The sequence below is a fragment of the Vulpes vulpes genome, chromosome 3 (genome assembly GCF_048418805.1).
Source record: "Vulpes vulpes isolate BD-2025 chromosome 3, VulVul3, whole genome shotgun sequence".
Taxonomy (NCBI): Eukaryota; Metazoa; Chordata; class Mammalia; order Carnivora; family Canidae; genus Vulpes; species Vulpes vulpes.
In genome coordinates this window covers 17691999-17718396 of record NC_132782.1, presented here as the reverse complement: position 1 = coordinate 17718396, position 26398 = coordinate 17691999, and the positions used below count along the sequence as shown (strand labels likewise).

Genomic DNA, 26398 nt, shown 5'->3' with positions numbered 1-26398 from the left:
AATTCAAGGACAGACCCCACACAGTTGTATGAGCAACACAAGTGGAGAAGTTTATTAAAGTTTATTAAAGTGAAAATACACTCTCAAGATGTGAGAGTGGGTGAGCTCAAGTGAGAGAGCTGCGCACCCTGGGGGTTCGGTTTCTATCTTTTATTGAGAGTTGTTAATTGGAGGGTGGAGTATTTGTTACTCAAGGCAGAGATTTCTTGGAAGTAAGGTCTCATGCCTTCCTTATTTGAACAGGGGTTTCCTGTCATGGCACCTGCCATCTTGGGCCTGTCTGGTTTTATCCTGCTCCTTGTGGAGTGCTGCCAGGACAGACCTCTGACTTTCCCAATGGCTGGCCAAGACTTCCTCTTTGCCGGCCTCCAGGTATCCTGTTAGAACCTAACTAACTGCCTACTCTAACAGTGGGACTTCTAAGAGAAAGAGATGGATAATAAATAAATATGTAAGATTATCTCAATGCTAAAGGTTATCAAGATAATAAGAGAAAATACTGTAATAAATTATGTGTATGTATTGTATGTTGTATGGAGGCTACTTTACAGAGGGAGTCAGCAAAGGCCACTGAGAAATTAAGGCCTTAGAGGCCCTAAGGGAAAAAGGTGTTGTTACCCCTCCCGCTGTGATCCTCAAAAAACCCCAACCCTACTGACTCCAAGAAACAAAACAAAACAAAATCTCCAAGCTTGCTGGCCTTCCTTCATTCATAGTTCAGTACAAAAGTCATTAGGTGAAACTTTCGATTATAATTGTTGTAATTTGCTCAAAATGTATAGCTGGCGTATGGTCACGTCCATTTGCAAATAACCACAGGCAAGGCACAGCATTAAACCTAAAGAGCTAATATTTTACTGACTAGCCTCTATACTGCTCAGCCCCTAGCTCTCCTTCCAGGAAACCAACCGAAGACGAAGGCTTTGTTGAAAGACCCTTTCCCATTTGCTCTTTGCCTGCTGAGATGCCCCTGCTGTCTATCAGGAAACTGTAACTGAAGATACCTTAAAAATCTTGGAATTATAGAGGCACCTGGGTGGCTCAGTCAGTTAAGTGTCTGACTCTTGATTTTAGCTCAGATCATGATCTCAGGGTCGTGACATCAAGCCCCATGTCGGGCTTCCAGCTGAGCGTGGAGCCTGCTCAAGATGATCTCTCTCCCTGTCTCTCGCTTCCCCTCCCCTACTGTGTGCTCATGTGCACACTCATGTTTTCTTCAGAATGATAAAATTGCTGTATTTTATTGATACATAGGCTTTTTCTTCTTTCACATTTTAACACTTCACAAATCAGTATGGTCTTACAATCCGTATCATTGCCTATGCTCAATCATCAAAACTTGCAGAATGGGTGCTGGCTATCTGGAAGAAAACGCTGGAGATACTAGTGGAGCATTCTTTTAAAAAATGCTGCATCGTAATTCTATTTTTGGGAAAACACATTTATTATTCAGCATTAAAGGTAATTCCAAAGATTCAAGCTGCAAACGTAAAGAGGTATAGAAGTTCCAGGAGAGATAGTTAACCAATTTATTTATATTTTTCTATTTATGCATAAGGAATAATATTAAGATCTGTTTGAATGTATTCATGAGCTCTTAATAAAATATAATTCAGATGGATAAGAAAGCATTATGTTATTAGCAACTTTTATTTTTTCAATTAGTTCATAAATGATGATGTCTTAAAATCAATAGTGTCCTAAGTATGATGAAATTTGATTTAACTGTTTCTGTTTGGACTATAAAAGTTCTATGGCTTTTTTTTTTTCTCCACTAAGATCAAATTTTAGACAGCAAGCAGAAAATAGCCCCCTAATCAGAGCTGTATTCCCTCCCATTTTGCCTCAAACTGTCCAGCTCCTGCATGAGCTCAGTGCTTTCATAGGACTGTGCTAAAAACAGCAAGAAGCAGCCAACATATGTCAACACTGAATCTTTTCTAGTTTCTCCTTGGCTGGGATATAGTTTGCCTTTGAAGGTATCACAGATGGTGGATGCTGTTACTAAATGTTTCATACAGCATAATAAGGAACACAGCATTCCAGCCTGTAACATCTGACTTCTCTTTGCCTCTATCCAAATATTGCCAGATGGGATTTTATTCTGGGTAGTATATCTGTCTACCTAACATTTGTATTATTATGGTAAAAAAAGACTGGATAGTGGGAGGTGTTGGGGAGGAAAATATTTTCTATGCCCTTGAAGATTGTTCTAACTGGACTAAGAATTAAATTCACATGAGACTGATTAACAGCTGAAAATCAAACTTAATTTTGTATGTACAGGGAATCTCACTAGACATGAGATTCCAAAGGACAGGCAACATGAGGTGTATTTGTCATCCCGAACTAAGGAGAAGAGAGTAGGAGTCTAGACGTCAAAGAAAAAGTAATACAATTGACAGGAAGATTAAAAAAGAGTAAATGTTTGGTAAATGTTTTCTGGGCAACTCAGAAACAATTGCACATAGAAGACTTTGATCAAACAGGCCTTGCTATGTTCTGTGTCTACCGTATCTAGTTCATATTATTATGTAGTTATGTATGGTGCTAGCTTTCTTCCCCGAGTAAGTCCTTTATCTAAATTCTCTTACACAGTTGTTGTTGGGGAAAGGGGTCAAAGTTTCTTCCTGAGTCTTGGGCCTTGATTATTTTCAGCTAGTCATAATCTGCATGCCAAAGTGGTCTGTCTTGGGTAGTCTGCCCTTAACCCCTACAGTTCCTTCCTTTGAAATTTACCTGGATGTTTCACACATTAAAAATTGAATTGAGGAGTGCCTGGGTGTCTCAGTTGGTTAAGCATCTGCCTTCAGTTCCGGTCATGATCCCAGGGTCCTGGGATCAGGCCCTTCATTGGGCATCTTGCTTAGTGCCTGCTTCTCCCTCTCCCTCTCCCTCTCCCCCTTCCCCAGCTCATGCTCTCTCTCTTTCTATCTCTCTCTCTCTCTAATAAAAATTTTAACATCTTAAAAAAAGTTGAGTTGGAAAAAAATTAAAAAAAAAAAAAAGCTGGTAGATTGTTTCATCTTGTTGAATTAGTCTCTTGGTCCCCACAGTAGGTCAGTTCAGTTGAACTCATTTCAGGACGCGATGATGCAGGTGTGTTGGCAAAGTTAGTCCAATGGTTCAATTAATCAGGTATTAAATAAGAGGCATTTTTATGAAAACAAAGGAAGAACAATGATTAATGATTAGATCAAATTATGAACCAGTGTCTGAGTTCTGAGAGTAGACAGTGGAGAAGATTTCTAGATGTCAGGCATGAAGCATCTTCAGCGTGAGAGCAGGCAGTGGCAATCTATCAGATTTGCCTGGTTTGTAGTTTGAATGTCTCTAGTGATCCTTTTTGATTGGCCCACAGAGCAACAGGCACAAAGATTGTCTCTATATGGGCTATTGTGGTGATTTCTCCGAAGTTTACATCAAGTTGTTCATATCCAGTTTGCATGGCTTCAGGAAAAAGGGAAGTTGGAGAAGACGGTATAGGCCCAGTTTCCAAATATCTACCTCTGTCTCTCTCTTTCTTGTTTTTTCATTCTTCATGAAAAATTTCTCCCTAAAGTTTGCATTTCAAAAAATGACTCTTAGGCCCTAGAGAAGATGGGGATAGAAAATCCGTATCACAGAGGCACAAAGTATCAAAGTGTTTATCAAGGTGGAGATTTGGGTGAGATTTGGGGCATATATGCCTATTATCAGAGATGCTAAAGTCCTTTTAGCAGTTTTTGTTGTTTGTTTTGGTTTGTTTTAAGTAAACTGTCCTCAGTGTGGAGCTTGAACTCCTAACCCCAAGATCAAGAGTCATGCTTTGGGGGACCTCTGGGTGGCTCAGTTGGTTAAGCATCGGACTCTTGATTTTGACTCAGGTCATGGTCACAGGGTCCTGAGATTGACCCCCACATCAGGCTCTGTGGTGGGTATTGAGCCAGCTTAAAATGCTCTCTCTCCCTCTCCCTACATACACATGCGCACATGTGCACTCTAAAAAAAAATTTTTTTTTTAAATCACATGCTCTACTGAGTGTGCCAGCCAGGTGCCCCAATAGTTTGTATTTTAAAAGTCCTCTCCACACCTTTTTGTTATTAATCTCAGGTGATGTAGGCTATGTTTTCAAAGACATGATAAAATTTATAATTTAAAGGGACAGAGAAAGAATGCAAAAAAAATTATTTTTCCTAAGAGTTCCAGGGTAATTGCTATTTAAAATTTACCTTTCCTAAGTACAGGGCAAATTTGTTCCAATATCCGGATCTTTTATAATATCTACAAACATTTTGAGAGGAATAGGTGAGATTTGGGGGATTGGTAAAGAGACTTGAATTTCTGGTTTTGTAGAGATTCGCACAGCAAAGTTTTTTTTTAAGATTTTATTCATTTATTCATGACAGACACAGAGAGAGACAGAGAGAGAGAGAGACTCAGGCAGAGGGAGAAGCAGGCTCTCTGAAGGGAGCCCGATGTGGGACTCGATCCTAAAACTCCAGGATCATGCCCTGAGCCAAAGGCAAACGCTCAACCCCTGAGCCACCCAGGCATCCCAGACTTCTTTGTTTTCGATGGCCTTGACAGTCATGAGGCATCCCAAGATGGTTGTTTATAACACCCCCACCCTCAAGAACTGGCCTGTTACCTGAATATCAAGGGTTTGATCCGCCTTTTTAACTAAACTTGGTTCAGGACGATTTTTAACTAAAATGAAATGAAAAGATTTATGCCTTTGTAAAGTCCATATAAAACACTTTAATGAAGCTTTTTTTTTTCTTTTCTAAGTACACAGTTCAATTTTGGCTTCTGTTAGTCCCTGAATGTTGGCCTTCTAGAGATCATTTGTAGGTGAGTGAAGTCACCTGTTCCCTCAGGGTGAGGTGGGAATGCGAGGGAGGGCTTGTGAATGGTCATGAGTCTTTCTAATTCCTCTCTAAATTTGGTAGGATCTTTTGAAACTGGATGTAAAAGGGCTTTATAATTTAAAATATCTTCTGCTGTCCAGGGCACATGAATTCCTTGTGGGGGGGGGGGGTTGGGGGAGGTGGGAGGGGTGGGGGGGTCAAGGATACACCTGCAAAGGACATTGCAGAGGAATGCCTGAAGCTGGCAAAGCCTGATTACAGAGCCCTGGAAAGCAGGGGCCAAGTGAACCTTACTCCAGTCCTGGGGGCTTTTATTAAATGCCCTCCTTGGCTTTCAGCATTCATGTGAGTAACCTGTATACTTTGGACCTAGGGATTAGGTCAGAGTGCTTTCTATATCCTGTAGGGAAGGGGGAAGTTAAAACAATCAAATGAAAACAACAACAACAACAACAGTCAAATGTGGCTAGATTCTAAGAAGGGGAATTTATATTGGTAATGTTAACCTTAAAAATAAAACTTCAGTATTTTGCCAGCAAAATGGGTTTATTTGAGAATAACAGTGAATTGCAATTCAGGACAAGCAAGTATGGCAAAACTATAGGTAAATACAACTAAGAAGATGAATGGTATTTTATGGAAAAGAGGGCGGAAGTTGGGAGGTGTTGTTCCCAATGAAAGTCCAGTGGAGAAAAGCAAGAGTTCAAGAGTGATGATGGCTTCTCACTGGCTGAGTTGCTGAGGTGGTGGATTTCTTGTAGGAAGCGCATTGTAAGTCTTTCTCTGTTGGGATCTGTCATGAATGCTTCTTTCTTGTTGCTGATTCTTTTGCTGGGCTTTGTAACTGACAAGTCTTCCTGAGATCGCTATTGAGTGGTACTGCTCTCCCTTCTTGCCTCCCCTTCTAGCATCCCAGGTCCATTTTAGTGGTTTCCCTTTATTGATTTTCACATTTCCTCCTTTGATCAAGATCTTTCTCTGAAGGCATCACTGATCAAATCGGGTTTTTTCATATTCAATGGTTTTGTCCCTCTGTGCCAGGAAAGACCTTTCCTTGTGTCAGAGGGAAAGGGCAGAGCAGTTAGAAACAAGGCCACATTTGAGTAACAAAGAGGGTTAGGAGGGAGAACCCTCAGGCATTTATCATCAGTCATTCATGATATGGGAAACAAAGGCAGAAGAAAAAATATTGAATTTCCTTACTACCTACAGCCTATTGACAAGTCCTTGAAACAGGCAGAGCGATCCTCTAGGAACTCGACTGCCTCCATGTTGATTCTTTGCTAAGGGCACAAGGCAATCTTGGCCCAACTCCCTGGATTTTGTAAGTCTTCTTGAACATACAAAAATTCCTTTGGAAAGTTCCTTTATCTCTATCCCCCAAGATACATGTTGACAGTCATCCCCCAAGCACATGACCCACCAAACATACATCTGAAGGATCTCATGACTCAGGTTTTATTAGACGGTAGTAAATGACTTTTCCCCAAAAATAGCTAGCTCCTCTGGGTCCTGGAAACCTTGCATCCCAAATCCCTTAGAGACTTACGCTCTCCCTCACGCCCTCCCAGCTTGTAAGTATACAATGGGCCACTCCTCATTACTGTGGTACAGCTCTTTCTGCCCATGGGTCTTGTCTCCGTGCTTTAATAAAACCACCTTTTTGTACCAAGACATCTCAAGAATTCTTTCTTGGCCATCAGCTTTGTACCCTAACATCTTTCCTATATCCATTTACATTTATCAAGGTCATAAGCATTGGAGATCATCTCCTTATTGGTTACACCATTTTTACAAAAGTTTCAGAGGCAACAAAATACAAAATATGAAATAATTATACAGAAGTAACATAACAATTCCAAATTGTATGGTAGGTCTACGACTGGACCCTAAATCAGAAAGTAGCCAATTGGAACATTTATTGGCACTTATTCAGATTTAGGGGAGAAAGGTTCTTTCTATTAAGTCAAATCCAGAGTTGTGTATGTCTTCTGGAAGTCTCTGCGTAAAGGGACCATGAAAGCAGATACTGAATACTGCAGGAACACTGAAAGGATTAACAGTGCATTTGGGGAAATACAGTGCCGGTATAGACATGTATAGACATGAAGCAATAGTGAATGAACTTTTTGCAAAAGTAGCAGAACATCAAGGATGTATTAAAACAGTATGATTATCTCAAAAGCATCATTTGGAACCAAATATGTTATCAGTAACACAATCTGTAAAGTTGTAATTCCAGAAACCATGAATTTGGATAAGAATCCAGAGTCAGTTAATAGTCTAGATGAAAAAAAGACATTTGTGAATCCTGAACCTTCTGATCCTTCAGACAAAGCAAGTGAGAAGATTAGTTTGTCATGAGATCATGATGAGGCTGTTTCCAAAAGGATGAAAAGCTCCAGTAAAAAGGAGGTTTCCACCTTATGCAGGGGCTTGGGAAATGCAGACTAGGACATTGTGTTTCCACAAAAAAAGACAGGAAAAACAGTCAGTGAGGAAAAAGATATAGAAGCCTGACCCCAGACATCTTGGGAAAGCTGTCTCATCAGATGTCCTCTGCTTTGATTCTGGGAAATCTTTACTTTCAGGTCACCAGATGGTGTGCAGGTCCACTCAGGGTTCAATGCTTTGTTTAGATATATTACCCAAATCTGAGTCTATTCCTTGAAACTTGGCAGCACAAATTTTGGTTAGCAGTACCTAATTTGGTTAGCAGTACTTGAGGTCGAAGAGAGTCTTTCTAGAGGTGTCTTCCAGTAGACAGAATTCTCCAGGTTGCAAGGTATGATCTTTTAGGTTTTTGTCTTCCAGGAGTGTGCTGTGAAAAGATTGGTCTACCAAAGCATTATTATTTTAATAGAAGCAATTAGGCCTTTACAATATTGAAGTATATCTCCTTTACCAATTGTGGGTCAAAAGAGTCCAAGTACATTGGTTATATCTATGACCATCTTAAGGGGTGAGAGTCTATGAGTTCCAAAGGGGGTGAATCTGAGATGTAGAAGGACCAATAGCAGTGCTTTGGGCCAAGGTAGTTGGAAGCTTTCTACAGATTTTGCCAGTTGAGTCTTAATAATGCAGTTGGTATATCTGACTAACCCTGGGGATTGAGGATGGTGTGCAAATCAAAATGTTGTTAAACCAAATAGCAAAGAATTGTTGAAGTATCCGACTGGTAAGATGGGTTTCCTGATCATTATGAAGTTCAAGAGGATTCCCCAGGTAGAGATAATATTTTCTAACAGAATTTTAGCCATGGAAGAGACATTGGCCTGGCAATAAAAGAAAGCTTCAGTTCAGTGAGAAACACAAACCATGACTAAATCATATTTATATCCCTGAGACAGAGAAGTTGTATGAAATCCACTTTTTAAGATAAGTTTCCTTGGATTATACTTTGGACAGGCGGGATAAGTGAGAAGGGCACTTCTGTGACCTTACTAATATTTCCCCACTAACATTGGTTCACGAATGCTGTCGTTTTGTGAGTAGACCAATAGCTTAGTTTTAGAATTCCTGGTAGGGTTAGATTGATATTGTGGTTAAAATCAGAGTTCTCCCATTCTGTAGGTTGTCTTTTAGTTTTGTTGACTGTATCCTTTGCTGTGCAAAAGCTTCTTATCTTGATGAAGTCCCAATAGTTCATTTTTGCTTTTGTTTCTTTTGCCTTCGTGGATGTATCTTGCAAGAAGTTACTGTGGCTGAGTTCAAAAAGGGTGTTGCAAAAAAAAAAAAAAAAAAAAAGGGCGTTGCCTGTGTTCTCCTCTAGGGTTTTGATGGACTCTTGTCTCACATTTAGATCTTTCATCCATTTTGAGTTTATCTTTGTGTATGGTGAAAGAGAGTGGTCTAGTTTCATTCTTCTGCATGTGGATGTCCAATTTTCCCAGCACCATTTATTGAAGAGACTGTCTTTCTTCCAGTGGATAGTCTTTCCTTCTTTATCAAATATTAGTTGACCATAAAGTTCAGGGTCCACTTCTGGGTTCTCTATTCTGTTCCATTGATCTATGTGTCTGTTTTTGTGCCAGTACCACACTGTCTTGATGACCACAGCTTTGTAGTACAACCTGAAATCTGGCATTGTGATGCCCCCAGATATGGTTTTCTTTTTTAAAATCCCCCTGGCTATTCGGGGTCTTTTCTGATTCCACACAAATCTTAAAATAATTTGTTCTCACTCTCTGAAGGAAGTCCATGGTATTTTGATAGGGATTGCATTAAACGTGTCAATTGCCCTGGGTAACATTGACATTTTCACAATATTAATTCTGCCAATCCATGAGCATGGAATATTTTTCCATCTCTTTGTGTCTTCCTCAATTTCTTTCAGAAGTGTTCTATAGTTTTTAGGGTATAGATCCTTTACCTCTTTGGTTAGGTTTATTCCTAGGTATAAAGGGAGACAGAACATAAAGACTCCTAACTCTGGGAAGCAAACTAGGGGTGGTGGAAGGGGAGGAGGGCGGGGGCTGGGGGTGAATGGGTGACGGGCACTGAGGGGGGCACTTGACGGGATGAGCACTGGGTGTTATAATGTATGTTGGCAAATTGAACACGAATAAAAAATAAATTTATTATAAAAAAAAGCAGCTCCACCCCCCACCAAGTATTTGGAAATGCACAAAATTGGTTTTGAATAAATGCAGGAAAGAAGAGTGGGGAGGGAGAAAAGAAGGAGAGGGAAGAGATAAGATTATGTATATTAAAGTAATTTAAAGACTAAAAAGAAAAGAAAAGAAAACAAATCAGAGTTCTCTTTTTATTGAACCAACTGTTACTAGATTTTCAATACTGTTTTCCTTCTCCGGGAACAATTGTTGGGTATCTCTTGTCAGTTTTTCTGAATTCTCATTTGGCGGAATATACCTTTGGGCCATAACAGAGATTTGGCTATTGATTTCCTTGAAAGTAGTATTTTTGGTGGAAATATCAGTGAGGTGGTTTCCTTTCGTCTCCAGGGAGTCGAGTCTGGAATGCCCAGGGACTTGAATAATAGCCAGAACAGCCAGGAAAGCTATGACATTTAATACATTTTGAACATAGGAGCTGTTTTTAATTTTATCCCCATTGGAGGTAAGGGCATCGCATTGTTTCCATAATATTCCAAAGTCATGAGCTACCCCAAGGGCATATTGACTATCAGTATAAATATTTACAGTTTTGCCCAAGGCTAAAGTACAAGGATGGTTAAAGGGGATGGATCCCATGATTAATTCTTCAGTGACTTTAAGAGGGCAGTGGTAGGAATGGCTCTGAAGCAAAGGGGTTATCCCCATGCCATGGGATCAAGTTATTGGTTTTAATCACTCCTTGGGCAAAGATGGTCTGAATTTTGGGGTGAGTACTAAAAGGGCATTTCCTTCCCTCTCACATACAAAGAGGAAAAAGGGAAGTTGATAATTAGGATGTTCAAAGACAGAGGGCTTTGTTATTGGGCTTCTTTCTTAGAAGCTATGTCTTCCCCATCTTTCTAAATAATGGGATCAGGTTTGTCATTTTTTAGTAAAGCGTGTAGAAATTGAGCCTTGTTGTCTTCTATTATGGGCTTGATGCTTTGAAAGGTTTCTTTATAGGGTATTGATTAATTTTTTGGAGATAGCTTGAGGGATCTATTTGAATCTTGATGGGAGGTAAACTGTGGATTCTGTGTCAGTTAAAGATTTTGCCCATAAAGGAGATGGTAGCTGATCTATTAGGAATAATTAGTGTCCCAGCTATCATGCTGTCACAGACAGAACAAATAAAAGATGTCAAAGTGTCATTTAATTCCCCTGATTGCCTGTTTTGATTACTACTATCAAATTTAGAATTATTTCCCCCTTTTGGCAGAAAGAAATTCCAGAATGATACTTTCCTAAGAAATCTTGGGTCACTAAATGAGTAGGGACAGAAGAACTAAGGAGAAAAGCATGTATATCTCTCAAAGGGCCTTAGAAGAGAATAGGTTCAGAGGCAGAAACCTGTTGAGGTTTATTAGAGACACTACAGTATGAACTGTTTTTATTACTCCGAGGCAGGGGCTGCCCTATAGCTGTGGGATTGTGCATAGACAGTGTAGTTCCTATGTCAGTACACAGAGCTATTCATTTCCAACCTGGACAGTGGTTTCTTCAGGCCTACTAGGAAGGAGAATTGGGAAGAGCCTCTGTAGTTCCTTGGAACCCCATCATTGGGAACTAGGAGGACATTGGAAAGAATGACAAGAGGGCTGAAGGTACCTGAAATGCTCAAGTTTGTAACAGTCTTTTTTCCAAATGGGAGTTTGTTCAGGGACCTTTATTTGTCAGAATTGAATACTAAGAATTTTAGTGATCTTTCTTTTAGATGATGACTCATCTAGGATGTGAGCGAGCTGGTGTGCCATATTAACTAAATCTGGAGTAGGCGGTTACTCATTCTATCCTTGTCCTCTTAACTAAAAGAGAAAGCTACCAATTCAGCCCATTAATAAACAGATTTAAAACCCAGGTGGATTCCATATCTAAAGGAAGATCAGAATTTTCTTTAAAGGCAATTTGGAGTTGATTGTACTAGTCATCAACAGATTCCCAACGCTTTTGTGTGCAAGCCTAAGTTTTATTCCAATCAGCAGGCTTAGGAAAAGCTACTATAATTGCTTGGTGGGGGTTTTCCAGTGAGTGTCTTAGCATCTTTTTTTTTTTTTTTTTTTAAGATTTTATTTACTTATTCATGAGAGACACAGAGGCAGAGAGAGGCAGAGACAGGCTCCATGCAGGAAGCCCAATGGGGGACTCAATCCCGGGACTCCAGGATCACACCCTGAGTCAAAGGCAGATGCTCAACCAGTGAGCCACCCAGGTGTCCCGAGTGTTTTAGCATCTTGCCAAAAGTTAGGGGTTTATACCTTTTAAGTTTCATTCAGGAGATTCCTGTTGGACTAGTTTCATCCAGCGTTTGGCCTACCCTCACCAAGCATGTGGACTAATTGACATAAGTCTGAGAAACCAGGTTGGTAAGTTTGAATTTAATTATGTTAAATTCCTCAGCAAACTTATGGGGGGCCATTAAGTTACGTCAGGAAACTTTTAAAATATGGCTCCCAATTCAGCTTAGTCCAGAGAACGTAAGAAGCTTATAGTTTATTTAGTACCTCAGAAGACTTAATGTTAAGAACAGGTTTTGGAAGACTCAGGAGAGAATAAAGAGGAAGTTCAGCAGAAAGAAAATGATGGTAGAGGCAGGGCCTGAGCAGTGGCTGCCACATATCTGCAAAGAAGATGAGGGAGGTGAAAAAAGAGGCCTCGGAAGCCATTTTGACTTCTTCCTGTAGAAAACAGCATTTTGCAAGGAGAATCCTGAAAACATTTGGAAGCCTAATGTACCAATTAAAAAATGCATCTTGGGCAGCCTGGGTGGCTCAGTGGTTTAGCGCCGCCTTTAAGCCCAGGGCCTGATCCTGGAGACCCGGGATCGAGTCACACATCGGGCTCCCTGCATGGAGCCTGCTTCTCCCTCTGCCTTGTCTCTGCCTCTCTCTCTCTCTCTCTCTCTCTCTCTCTCTGTTATTCTCATGAATAAATAAATAAAATCTTTTAAAAAATGCATTTCATTTTGTTTGTTGTTAGGAGCTATAGCTTTCTAACTTAATTTTGAGAAAAACAAGTTTGGAGAACTTGAAAGTGCCCCGTAATGACCATTGAAGTTCTAAATTACTCTTGGTTAAATCCATCCATTCAGTGAGAAATGCATGTAAGGAGGTACTATAGTCTATACACATAAAATCAAGGTCCAGAGAGGTGGGGGCACCCAAAAAGCATTTTGAGGGCAGGGATTCCATTTCTTAGAGGTTTTTTTCCCAGGGTAAGAAGAAAAGTTCCTAAACAGTACAGTTTGAACAGTCACAGCCTCATTCCAGAAGGAACTGGACCAAAGGCCAGTATAGTTCCAGTAGGAATGGCCCAGTTCCAAAAAGGAATCGGACCAAAGGCCAGTGCAGTTGCAACAGGAACAGTTTGGTTCCAAACAGGAGTTGGACCGAGGCTACCACATTTTTCACAAGGAACGGTCCAGTTCCAGAAAGGAATTGGATCAGAGGCTAGTGCAGTTCCAACAGGCACATTTCCAATGGGAACAGTCTGATTCCTACAAGGAGTCAGATTAAAGGCCATCGTAGTTCTGACAGGCACAGTTCCAACCAGAGCAGTCCAGTCCCAAAAGAGGAGCCAGACCAAAAACTGGCATAGTTCCAACAGGAAGAGTCTGGTTCTGAAAAGGGGTTGGGTTGAAGGCCAGAGGAGTATCTCAGAAAGAACAAAGTCTAAAAACAGATCCCAAATAAAGTGTGGAGAGCTCAAACACAGAGACTAGAACTTGAAATCTAGGAGAAAAGTACCCCCAAACTCCAGGGACAGCAAGAAAGCAGTGGTCCCAGTTGGCTCCATGGGTACCGGCTCCTGTTTGCTCATCAACCTTAAAGTCATTGGGGATCTCCTCTGGATCCCACTTCTGATCACCAGGTAATGTTAACCTTTGAAACAAAACCATCCGTTATTTCACCAGCAAAATGGGTTTAGTCGGGAATAACAGAGAATTGCAATTCGGAACACACAAGCTATGGGACAAGCAGAAGCAAGTCTAACAAGGGAAAGGAATTATTTTACAGGGAAGAGGGAGGAAGTTGGAAAGGGTTGTTTTGAATGAAAATCCATCAGAGGAAAGAAAGGGTTTAGGGTGATAACAGTTTCTCATTGGCTGAGTTGCTGAAGTAGTCGATTTCTTATAGGAAATGCAGTGTATGTCTTTCCCCGTCGGGATCTGTCATGGATGATTCTTTTCTATTGATGGTTCTTCTGTCACGGTGTGTAATTGACAGGTCTTCCTGTAATCGACATTGAGTAGTACTGCTCCCCCTTCCAGCCTCTCCTTCTAGTCTCCTAAATCTATCTTAGGAAAGTCTCCCCTTTACTAATTTTCTTAGTTGTGGCCATTACTTTTTGTCTTAAGTGTAATTTCTGTTCTTTAATCTTGAAAGGCAGCCACCTAAGGCTAGCCATTATACTAATAAGATGATCGAGAGCTCTCCATAATTTTTTTTCTTTCAAACATAGCCAATTTAAAGGATCCATCATTTGACCGTTGTTAAGTAGGATCTATTAATAGTCATTCAAACCAATAAGACTTTTAGTGGCTTAACCAGAAATACAAGAGGCATCCCCAGAGAGGGCAAAGGTGATGCAGCCCCCATTATCCAAAAGTTCCTAGGGAAGCAAAGGCCTTCACTGCACAGGCAGTAGGGATGATGTAGTGAAAACAGTGTCCTTGGTCTTCTACAAAAACTTGCCTCCAGCTGCAGATTTGCCTGTACCACAGGCAGGTGCTACTGGAATGGGACTTTACAGCACTAACAAGCAATGAAGGTTGAGACCAACAAAGGTTCCTTATGGTCTGGGACATGGTCTTATGACAAACTTCCCTGAGAACTGGCATAAATAATGAGACAAGAACCACGAGGAACTCTGTTAAGCAGCTGTGTCAAAACACAGGGAGTCACATATTTTTCCTTGCTTTAAACACAATAGGATGACTTACCAAGCCAAAATCACCCACATTTTTGTTTCCTAAGTTTGGATCCACAGGCTATTCAGCCATCCACCAGATGCACACAGGTGCATGAATCCTTCAGAGCCTATACTGAGCTCTCAGGACCTACAAGATGAAAGGAAACCTCATCCAGTTTTTCTTATGTGTACATTAACAGCTTTAGCTAAGCCTAGGATCTCTTGGAGACAAATTTATTAGGAGAGATGTGCCATGGAGTTGGAGCTTATATGGTGTTTTATGGTATATCTTGTTGCATGGTAGTTTACTTGAGGTTGACAGGTATAACCTAGTATCAATCTAATCCATTCTGTGGTCAACATATCCTAACAAAGGAGCCTTTGAGTTAGGTGGTGAGCACTCTAACAGCTTCTAAGTGTGTGACCCATGCCCACCTATTTTGTGGCTTTGGTTTCCAAGATGTCCCTTAGCAACAGCCTTAACCTCATGTGTACATTAACCCACAGCAAAGCTTATCTAAATAGATGCCAGTCAGGTAAGAACCATGAACTTACCAATCTGTGAGTCTAGCTTGAGCAGACTTATAATAGGGTCTCTGCCTGCATTTTTACCCTATGATTTTTTCTCTTAATGACAACACATCAGATAAAAACAAAGACCATCTCTGCAAGGAAGTGGATTAATAAAACCAAGAGTACTCTCCCAAATTTAGTAAGAGTTGCCAAGTCCAAGGAACTAGTTCTACAAATATTTTCTCCTATTAATCTAAATTTAGAAAGAGAAGAGCTGTCACCCCTATTATTCAGTTGGGCCTGTAGATGGAAATTCTGGGAGGCTGACATGATAAGAAAACTTACCTTCTGCTTGCTTGTATGTCAGATGCATGCCCAAGGATCTCAGCTGTAGTGATAGTAGGGCAAGCAGTTGTCCAGAAAGTTAAAGTATCCTGTTGATATGCCAGCTGTTGGGGAGGAAGAAATGCTATTATGCTTTTAAGGATTCTTCTGATTGAACTAAGAAATTGATGTGAAATAGATTAACTGAAAATGACATGTAATTTTGTATGTACAGGGAATTCACATAGACATGAGATTCGAAAGGCAGGCAAAATGAGGTATAAATGTCATCGTGAACTAAGGATAGGGGTCTATGACTTCAAAGGGAAGGAATGCAATTCGTAGGAGATTGAAAGAGCAAATGTTTGGTAAACAGATGTTTTCTGGGCCATTCAGAAACAATGGCACATAGAGAGGACCTTGTTCAGATAAGCTTGCTGATTCTTCCCTATTTATCATACCAAGTTCATATTATAATATAGTTATCTATGTTGGTAGCTCTCTTCTTGGAGCAGGTCCTCCACCTAAGTTTAGGCAGTTGTTGGGGGTCTTGGAGTCAGAGTTTCTTCCTGAATCTTTTGGACTTTGATTGCTATCAGCTAGGCATAATCTGCATCCCAAAGTGGTCCATTTTGGAAAGGCCTGATGTTGGCCCCTACAGAGGCTACTCACTCTCTCTAATGAAAATGATAATTGGAGTTATTTAGATCACTTGGGGAATGTATGAGGCAGAGATAGCCCTCCAAAGCAACAGCATTTAAGGGATGACCAATTGTAGGAGCCAAAGGAAGACTGTTTTCAAAAATGAGGGAGCCTTCAGTACTGTTAGATATTCCCCAGCAGTTAGGTAAGATGAGAACTAAGAAGTATGCTTTAGACTTAACCAAAATCTTGTTGATGACTTTGGAACGAGTGGTTTTATGAGAACAGTAGTGGAGAAGCAAAAGATAACTGTAAATAAATACAGTCATTGGGAAAAAATTGAATGGGTTTGTGTATTTTACAAAGGGACAATTTTGAGTTGGTCTGAATGCTAGAGGTGAAGGACCAAAGCAAGCAGTATATAAAGAAGGGGGAGAGAGGTTAAGTACTTGAGTAGGGTCCTCCAGGGACTGAAGGATTGCCTCCAATGGGAGGAGGAACATGTCTCTGATTGGAATACATTATCAGGATGTTTAAGAAATATGTGGAATTGATGTGGACAGACATGCGTTGGAATCAAGACATCTCCACTTCCGACCTATGTAACCCTGGCTAAGCTGCTCACTCTCTCCAGAGATATGGCTGTTTCTCTCACTGAGCGCTCTCTATGGTACAGGCACTAACCAGTGAGATAGGGTTGGTTTTGGTTGTTGTTGTTTTACATAGGAGAATGCCAGGGCTGTATAGCTTAGTGGAGAGAACATGTTTGTTAAAATAAGTTAGACCAAGGCCAAAATCTAAGCAAGAAACTGAGAAAACCCTTATATGATAATTGACCTTTTTTTATGTTCAGGAGACAGAGTACAGCGGAAGCTAAGGGGAAAGTTGGGGGAAGCCCATTGGGTAAACCATGTAAGGAAAGGAAATTCAGAATAACCAAATATTTTTCTACTTTAGATAATCCTTTCAGTGATTTCGTGGAATTGACAGGTTATACTTTGTATTAGGCAGGACTCTTACAGATTCCGGTACAGAAAAGCCAATTTCAAACTTACTTAAATAAAGAGACTATTTTGTCTCAAGTCACTAAAAAATTCTTCAGGTGGAACCAAAGCATTGAAGTGTGTCCTACCTTCCTGCTCCTCTTCTTTCTCCCCATATTTCAGCTCTGCTATTTAAAAAATATTTTTTAATTAAAACAAAATTTTTTTTTAAATTTGAGCGAGAGAGGGAGAGAGAGCACGAACAATGGGAAGAGGGGCAGAAGGAGAAGCAGACTGCTTGCTGAGCAGGAAGCCTGATCTGGGGCTCTATCCCAGGGTCCTGGGATCATGACCTGAGCCGAAGGCAGATGCTTAATGAACTGAGCCACCCAGGTGCCCCCAGCTCTGCGTTTTTGTTTTTTTTTTTAATGTTGGCTTCAAAGGGCTGACTCTGTCCTTGTAATGACAGAGATGGGCAAGATAGCATCAGCCTTCAGCAGGCCTAGATGTGCAAAACTCCCTAATGAGCACCTCTCTCCTTAATTGCTCTAGGGAAGCATCAAGATTGACTCTGAATAGCCAGGCATGAGCCGTGTTACCACCCCTGGAAATTGGGAATAGGTTTGGAGATGTGGTACACGAGTGCACACGTGTACACACACACTCCAACACACCAACACCAACCTCTTGGACTAATTTAGGAGAGGGAAGGATTCCCATAAGGCACATAGAGCCTTTCATTCAAAGAAAGGATGTTGGGCAGGTGAAAACACATCTTGATCATCTATATCTGTGTTCTGCAGACTGGAAATATGTTTTCTTATGTTGTATTTATACTTACAAATTTCTTACTGAAGACTTTCTCATTTTTAATAGAATTCATTGCTTTCATTTAGTCCATGAAATGTGACATTCTGAAATTTAAAGACTAATGATTCTCTACACTCTTCTCTCTTATTTTCTCATTTCCTGATGTTTCTTTTTTAAGTCAGGTAATGTACATATACATTTCCACCCTCTCTTAGAGGAGATTTAGAAAAAAATAGGAAATAAGATTCACCTTGATGAGTTGATTGGATATAAATCTTAGAGAATCAAGTTGATCTTAAAAGTAGGAAAAGTATTCTGAATCCAGCAATTAGCTTGAAAAAGGCAGCCACATCCTCTACCTATTTTCTCTCTCAGTTTCCTAGATCCTTTAGCATTTTCTTTGGGTGAGTGGCCTGGGGCAGCCCAGGTGGCTCAGCGGTGTAGCGCCGCTTTCAGCCCAGAGTGTGATCCTGGAGACCTGGGATCGAGTCCTACATCGGACTCCCTGCATGGAGCCTGCTTCTCCCTCTGCCTGTGTCTCTGCCTGCCCCTCCCCTCTCTCTCTCTCTCATGAATAAATAAAATCTTAAAAAAAAAAAGACCACTCTAGCTATTTTAGCATGAAGATATTTAATTCAGGAAATTAGATGTATATAAAACAGACTAAGGTGAGCTGTAGACTGGACCTCTGAGGATAATTTCTAGAATAATGACCCGCCTGGGAAGTTCTGGGGCAGTCACTGGAAATTGAGGTGAGACATATACTTTGTAGCTGCTGTCCAAGTTGAGGAAAAGGAATGAAGAGTGAACCCTGCTCTGATACTCAGAAAGCTAGAAGACTCCAAATGCTGAAACTTAAATCTTCACCATGCTTGTTAGTGGAAATACCCACTGTGAGTTCACCTTTCAGATCTCAAATGAAGGTATATATTCATAGACTCTAACTCACATGCAGAACCCTAGCTGCCAGGGAGTCTGGAGATGTCTTTTTAGCTTCCTAGCCCTTCCAACTAGAAGGGCGGGATAGAGGTTGTTGAGCAAGCCGATCCACAGTTATCTATCACAGTGGCTTAGGCATGTTCTTTATTTTTGTTTGTTTTCTGGCAAGAGTAGTTGGACTGTTTATGGAACAGGCAGAGGAAAACTGAAAAAGTTGCTGCTTGCAAAAGGAAATGTTGAAGTGCAAAAACTTAACTCTTAGAGTCATCCTGAACTTTGTTTCACTCTATTTTATTACAGATTTAGAGAAGTCACCACACCAGACTAACACATCCTGTTTCTGTGGGCCATCTACAAGAACTGGCATGTTGTTCTTCATTCAATTCTAACAGTGTTCACTGTAATGGGATTTTGCATCTAGCAGGGCATGTATCTTGAAGGCATGGGCCACAAAAGTGGCCTAAGACCATTGTCATCTATCCTTTCAAGAGAGTGAACTCTACAGACTCAGATATAACAAATATTAAAATGTGCCCCAGTCGCTTTTTATCCACATGTTTGAGGATGTTAGGGGGTTGGAAGTTGTATAGAGGTGACTAGGGTGGAGACTATTTCCCAGAGGCCTGGTTATTCCATATACCATTTTATAGATTAAGGAATGAAGTGATCAGAGGTTAGCATATTTTTAAAAATTTCAGTTCCAGTATAATTAACATACAATGTCATATTAGTTTCAGGTATACAATATAATGATTCAACAATTCCATGTCTTAGTGTACTCTTAATCCCCTTCTCTTATTTCACTTGTCTCCCCCACCCCACCCCTGCCTCTGGTAGCCATCTGTTCTCTGTAGTTAAGAGTCTGTTTTTTGGTTTGTCTCTTTTGTTTTCCCTTTGTTCATTTGTTTTTTAAATTACACATATGAGTGAAATCACATGGTATTTGTCTTTCTCTGACAGGTTTATTTCACTTAGCATTATATTTAGATCCATCTATACTGTTGCGAATGGCAAGATTTCATTATTTTTTATGGCTGAATAATATTCCGTTGTGTGTGTGTGCGTGTGTGTGTGTATATATATTCCACATATTCTTTATCCATTCATCAATTGATGGACACTTAGGCTGCTTCCATAGTTTGGTTATTGTAAATAAGGCCTCAATAAACATAGGGTTTTATATATCCTGTTGAGTTAGTGTTTTCATATTCTTTGGGTAAATACCGAGTAATGTGACTACTGGATCATAGGGTAGCTCTATTTTTAACTTTTTGAGGAAACTCCATACTCTTTTCCACAGTGGTTTCCCCCCAGCAGTACTCAGAGGTTCCTTTTTCTCCATATCCTTGTCAACACTTGTTGTTGCTCAGGTTTTTTTATTTTAACCATTTTGACAGGTGTGAGGTGATATCTCATTGTGGTTTTGATTTGCATTTCCCTGATGATGAGTGATGTTGAGCATTTTTTCATGTGTCTATAGGCCATCTGGATGTCTTCTTTGGAGATGTCTGTTCATGTCTTATGCCTGTTTTTCCTTTTTTAATTGGATTATTGCTTGCTGTTGAGTTGTGTAAGTTCCTTTTTTTTTTTTTTTTTTTTTTTTTTAGAGTCCATGCACGTGGTGGGAGAGAATTTTAAGCAGGCACCACACTCAGCATGGAGCCCAACATGGGCCTTGATCCCATGACCCCAAGATCACAACTGAGCTGAAATCAAGAGTCAGACACCCAAGTGCCCTGAGTCGTGTAAGTTCTTTATATATTATGGATATTAACCCTTTATCAGATATATCATTTGCAGATATCTTCTACCATTCAGTAGGTTGCCTTTTAGTTGTGTTGATGATTTCCTTTGTTTTGCAGAATCTTTTAATTTTGATATAGTCCCAAAAGTTTATTTTGGCTTATGTTTCTCTTGCCTCAGGAGACAAAAGATGTTGCTATAGCCAATATCAGAGAAATTACTGTCTGTGCTCTGTTCTAGGATTTTTACGGTTTCAGGTCTCACATTTAGGTCCTTAATCCATTTTGAGTTTATTTTTGTGTATGGTGTATAAGAGTGATTCAGTTTCATTCTTTTGCATGTAGCTGTCAGTTTTCCCAACACCACTTGTTGAAGAGACTGTCTTTTCCCCATTGCATATTCTTGCCTCCTTTGTCGAAGATTAATTGACTATATATAATCGTGGATTTATATCTGGGGTCTGTATTCTGTTCCATTGATCTATGTGTCTATTTCCAGGTCAGTACCATACTGTTTTGATTACTATGGCTTTGCAGTAGATCTTGAAATCTGGGATTGGGATACCTCCAGTTTTGTTCTTCTTTTTCAAGATTGCTTTGGCTATGCAGGGTCTTTTGTGGTTCTATACAAAGTTTAGGATTGTTTGTTGTAGCTCTTTGAAAAACGCTTTTAGTATTCTGATAGAGACTGCCTTAAATCTGTAGATTGCTTTGGATTGTATAGACACTCTAACACCATTTGTTCTTCCAATCTGTGAACATGGAATGTATTTCCACTTCTTTGGGTCATCCTCAATTTTTTAATCAGTATTCTATAGTTTTCAGAGTACAAGTCTTTCACCTATCTCGTTAAGTTTATTCCTAGGTATTTTACTATTTTGGGTTCAGTTGTAGTTGTGGTTGTTTTCTTAATTTATCTTTCTGTTGCTTCATTATTAGTAGAAATACAATGGAGTTCTGTGTACATTGAGGTTGTATCCTATGACTTTACTGAATTCATTAATCAGTTCTAGTAGTTTTTTGATGAAGTCTTTTGGGTTTTTTATTTATAGTATGTCACCTGCAAACAGTGAAAGTTTTTCTTATTTCTTTTTTTTTCTTTCTTTTTTTCTTAGTTTTTCTTATTTCTTATCAATTAGGATGCCTTTTGCTTCTTTTTTGTTGTCCTATTGCTGCTAGGACTTCTGGCGTTATATTGAATAAAAATGGTGAGAGTGAATATCCTTGTCTTGTTCCTGACCTTAGAGGGAAAGCTCTCGGATTTACCCCATTGAGTGTGATGTTCACTGTGGGTTTTTCATATAACACCTTTATTCTGTTGAGGTATGTTCCCTCTGAACCTACTTTGTTGAGTTTTTTTTTTTTTTATCATCAATGGATGTTGTACTTTGTCAAATGCTTTTTCTGCATCTATTGAAATGATCATATGGTTCTTATCCTTTTACTGGTTGATGTGATGTATCACACTGATTGATTTGCAAATATTGAACCACTCTCATATCCTGTGACTTAATCCCATTTGATCTGGTGGATGATTTTTTTTTAATGTATTGTTCGATTCAGTTTGCTAATATTTTGTTGAGGATTTTTGCAACTATGTTCGTTAGATATATTGGCCCATAGTTCTTTTGTTTTTGTGATGTCTTTGTTTGGTTTTAGTATCACAGAATAAATTTGGAAGTTTCCTTTCCTCTTCTAGTTTTGGAATGATTTGAGAAGAATGCAATCCCCATCAGAATACTAACAGCATTTTTCACAGTTAAGACAAACAATCCTAAACTTTGTGTAGAACCACAGAAGATACCGTGAGACCCTCCTCTTGAGAAGTATTAGCTCTTCTTTAAATGTGTAGTAGAATTTGCCTGTGAATCTAGTCCTGGACTATTATTGTTGAGAGGATTTTGATTATTTATTCAGTTTCATTGCTGAGAGTCTGTTCAAATTTTCTATTTTTGCCTACTTCAGTTTTGGTAGATTATATGTTTCTAGGAATTTATCCATTTCTTCTAGGTTGTCCAATTTATTGGCATATAGTTTTCCAAACTTATCTTATAATCCTTTGTATTTCTGTGGTGTCAGTCGTTATTTGTACTCTTCCATTTGTGCTTTTGTTTTTTTTTTAAATTTTTTTTTTTATGATAGTCATACAGAGAGAGAGAGAGAGAGAGAGAGAGGCAGAGACACAGGCAGAGGGAGAAGCAGGCTCCATACACCGGGAGCCTGACGTGGGATTCGATCCCGGGTCTCCAGGATCGTGCCCTGGGCCAAAGGCAGGCGCCAAACCGCTGTGCCACCCAGGGATCCCTGTGCTTTTGTTTATTTGAGTTCTCATTCTCTCTATATATATATCTCTCTTTCTCTCTCTTTCTCTCTCTCTCTATGAGTCTGGCTAGAAGTTTATCAGTTTTGTTGATGTTTTCAAAGAACCAGCTTCTGGTTCCATTGATCTGTTTTGTTATTTTTTTTAGTTTCTGTATCATTTATTTCTACTCTAGTCTTTATTGTTTCCTTCCTTTTGCTGGCTTTGGGTTTGTTCTTCTCTTTTTGGTTCCTTTTTGAATAAGGTTAGGTTGTTTATTGGAGATTTTTCTTGCTTCTTGAGGTAGGGCTGTATGGCTATAAATGTCCTCAGAACAGCTTTTTCTGCATCCCAAAGGTTTTGGACCATTGTGGTGGTGGTGACATTTCTCTACATGTAATTTTTTTTTTAATATTTTATTTATTTACTCATGAGAGAGACAGAGAGAGGGAAACAGAGACACAGGCAGAGGGAGAAGCAGGCTCCATGCAGGGAGCCCAATGCAGGACTCGATCCCGGGACTCCAGGATCATGCCCTGGGCCGAAGGCAGGCGCTAAACCGCTGAGCCACCCAGGGATCCCTCTACATGTAATTTTTTATTTCTTCTTTGATTTCTGGTTGATTCATTCATTGTTTAGTATTGTGTTATTTAACCTCCATGTATTTGTGCTCTTTTCAGATCTTCTCTTGTTGTTGATTTGTATTTTCATAACCTTGTGGTCAGAAAAGATACATGGTATGACTTCAATCTTTTTGAATTTGTTGAGAGTTGTTTTGTGGCCTCATATGTGATCTATTCTGGAGAATGTTCTGTGTGCACTTGAAAAGAATGTGTACTCTGCTGTCTTAGGATAGAATGTTCTGAATATATCTGTTAAATCCCTATGGTCCAGTGTATCATTCAAAGCCACTGTTTCCCTGTTGATTTTCTGTTTAGATGATCTGTCCATTGCTGTAAGTGGGGTTTTAAAGTCCCTTACTGTTACTGTTTTACTCTCAATTAGTTCCTTTATGTTTGTTATTTACTGTTTTATGTATTTGAGTGCTCCCATTTTTGGTACATAAATATTTACAATTATTATATCTTCTTGTTGGATTGACCCCTTCATATAGCGTCCATTTCTGTCTCTTGTTACAGTCTTTGTTTTAAAGTCTATTTTGTCCAATATAAGCATTACTAGCCCAGCTTTCTCTTGACATCAATTTGCATAATAAATGTTTCTCCATTACCTCACTTGCAATTTGCAGGTGTCTTTAGGTCTGAAATGAGTCTCTTGTAAGCAGCGTATGAATGTTGGTTTTTTTTTTTTTATCCATTTTGTCAACCTATGTCTTTTGATTGGAGTGTTTATTCCATTTACATTCAGGATAATTATTAATATTTATTACCATTTTGTTGTTTTGTGATTGTTTTTGTAGTTCTGTTGTTTTTGTAGCTCTCTTTCATAGTTCGCTGGCTTTCTTTAGTGATACATTTGGATTCTTTCCTCTTTGTTTTTTGCATACTTAGTAGTGGTTTTTGATTAGTGGTTACCTTTCGATTTGCAAGTAACATCTCATGCATATAGTAATTTATATATAATTGATGGTCACTTAAGTTTGAACCAGTTCTGTCCTCCCCACCCCACCCCCTGCCATGTTTTAGGTATATGGTGTCATACCTTACATCCTTTTATTCTGTGAATCTGTTGACCTAATTTTACAGATAATGTTTATTTTTACTGCTTCTGTGTTTCCTTTTTTCCTTTTTTTTAAAAAAAGTTTTTATGTATATTACAGTTCGTTGATATACAGTATAATACTAGTTTCAGGTGTAGAATTTAGTGATTCATCACTTAGATGCAACACCCAGTGCTCATCACAACAGGTGCCCTCCTTGATCCCCATCACCCATTTAACTCAGCTCCCTGCAGTAACCCTCAGTTTGTTCTCCAGGGTTAAGAGTCTGTTTTCTGGTTTGTCTCTCTTTTCGACCCCCTGCTATGTTCATCTGTTTTGATTTTTAAATTTCACATGTGAGTGAAATCAAAGGGTATTTGTCTTTCTCTGGCTGGCTTATTTTACCTAGCATAATATTCTCTAGCTCCATCCACATCATTGTAAACAGCAAGATTGCCTTCTTTTTTATGGCTGAGTAATATTCCAGTGTGTGTGCGTGTGTGTGTGCACATGTGCATGTGTGCACCACATCTTTTTTTCCCTACTTTTCTTACTCATGGTCTTTCCTTTTCACTCAGAGTCCCCTTCAACATTTCTTATAGGGCTGGTTCACTGGTCATGAAAGCCTTTAGCTTTTGTTTGTCTGAGAAGCTCTTTACCTCTCCTTCTATTCTGAATGATAGCCTTGCTGGATAGAGTATTCTTGGCTGCAGACTTTTTTCCCTATTAGCACTTTGTGTCTCGTTACTTCCTTCTGGCCTGCAATGTTTCAGCTAAAAAACCTATTGATAGCCTTTTGAAGGTTTCCTTCTTTTCTCTTCGTGTTTTTAAAATTCTCTATCACTACTATTTGCCATTTTAACTACTATGTGTCTTAGTGTGGACCTCCTTGGGTTGATTTTGTTGGGCCATCCCTGTGCCTCCTGGATCTGGATATCTGTTTCCTTCCCCAGAATGCAGAAGTTTTTGGCGATTATTGCGTCAAATAAATTTTCTGCCCCTCTTCTCCTTCTTCTGGAATCCCTATAATGTGAATGTTATTACACTTGATGGAGTTAGTAAGTTTCCTAAGTAAAGTCTCATTTTGCAAATTTTTTTCTCTCATCTGCTCATCTTTATTACTTTCCTTCATTCCTCTGCTTTTTCGGTGCTGCTATTTATTACATCAAGTGTAATTTTAATTTTATTTCTTGTGTTGAGTTCCTCTTCTCTGATTGGTTCTTTTTTAATCTCTGTGTTAAGGGTCTCACTGATGTCCTCCACTCTTTTCTCAAGTCCAGTGAGTATCTTTGCAATCATTAAATTCTCTATCAGGCGTATTTACTTACATTCATTTTGCTTAGGTCTCTTATGCTTTGGTCCTGTTCTTTCATTTGGGACATACTTCTTTGTCTCCTCATTTTGTGTCACTGTTTCTGTATTAGGAAAGTCAGCTACATCTCTCCTTGAACGTAATGGCCTTATGAAGAACAGGAGGCCATAAGGTGCAGTCCTCTCCCGTGTACCAAAACCCAGCAGGAAGGGGGTATCTCCTGTGTGTACTGCAGTCACCCTGCTGATGTGTTCTGCGTGCTTTTCTCTTCAGTCCGGTTGTTCAGAGGCTCTCTTTGCTTGTTGTGGCCGGTGTTTTGTGCCCAGCTGGGGTGGGGTTTTAACAAAGTTCACACCAGTCTGCTTATGAAATAAGACCTGCTGAGGCCAGGAGCAGGGCTGGCCTGGGAAGATCCGCAGAGCACACATGGGCAGGGCATGCACCTCTAGTAAGGCCTGGCGCTTCTGCAGGGCCCACATCGCCGCCGGGACTGAGGACCCGCAAAGCACAGGGCTTGCTGTAAGCAAGGTAAGCAGTGAGCGTTGGCGCCGCACTCTTGGCTGCCCATGGCCGTGACTTTGTGCTGGGTGTCAGGGAGACGGGGGTACCTGCCGGCTCCTTCGTTCCTGGAGAAGCCCCTCCGGGACCTGCTCCTCTGGGACGTGCTGTGAGATGAGCAAGTAACTCTCCCTTATATCCCGTCTTTTTCAGTGGCTCTTCCTATTTCTCCGCGGGCCTTTGGCCATGCTAAGAGCAGGAGCTCAGCTCCCTTAATCCTCTGGGGTCTCCCAGGATCGAG

The 26398-nt window shown here is 39.9% G+C and overlaps 1 long non-coding RNA gene across 3 annotated transcripts in view; it reads left to right on the top strand.

Annotated features, from left to right (window-relative positions):
* LOC112916405 (uncharacterized) overlaps positions 1-26398 on the top strand; it is a 188115-nt gene that overhangs the window by 144104 nt on the left and 17613 nt on the right. For 2 of the 3 annotated variants that reach the window (XR_012000325.1, XR_003234293.2), the window contains one exon: positions 20194-20331. The exons of the other annotated variant lie outside the window; for it this stretch is intronic. This is a non-coding gene — a long non-coding RNA (uncharacterized lncRNA). The remainder of the gene's footprint in view (positions 1-20193; positions 20332-26398) is intronic. 3 annotated transcript variants of the gene reach the window in all.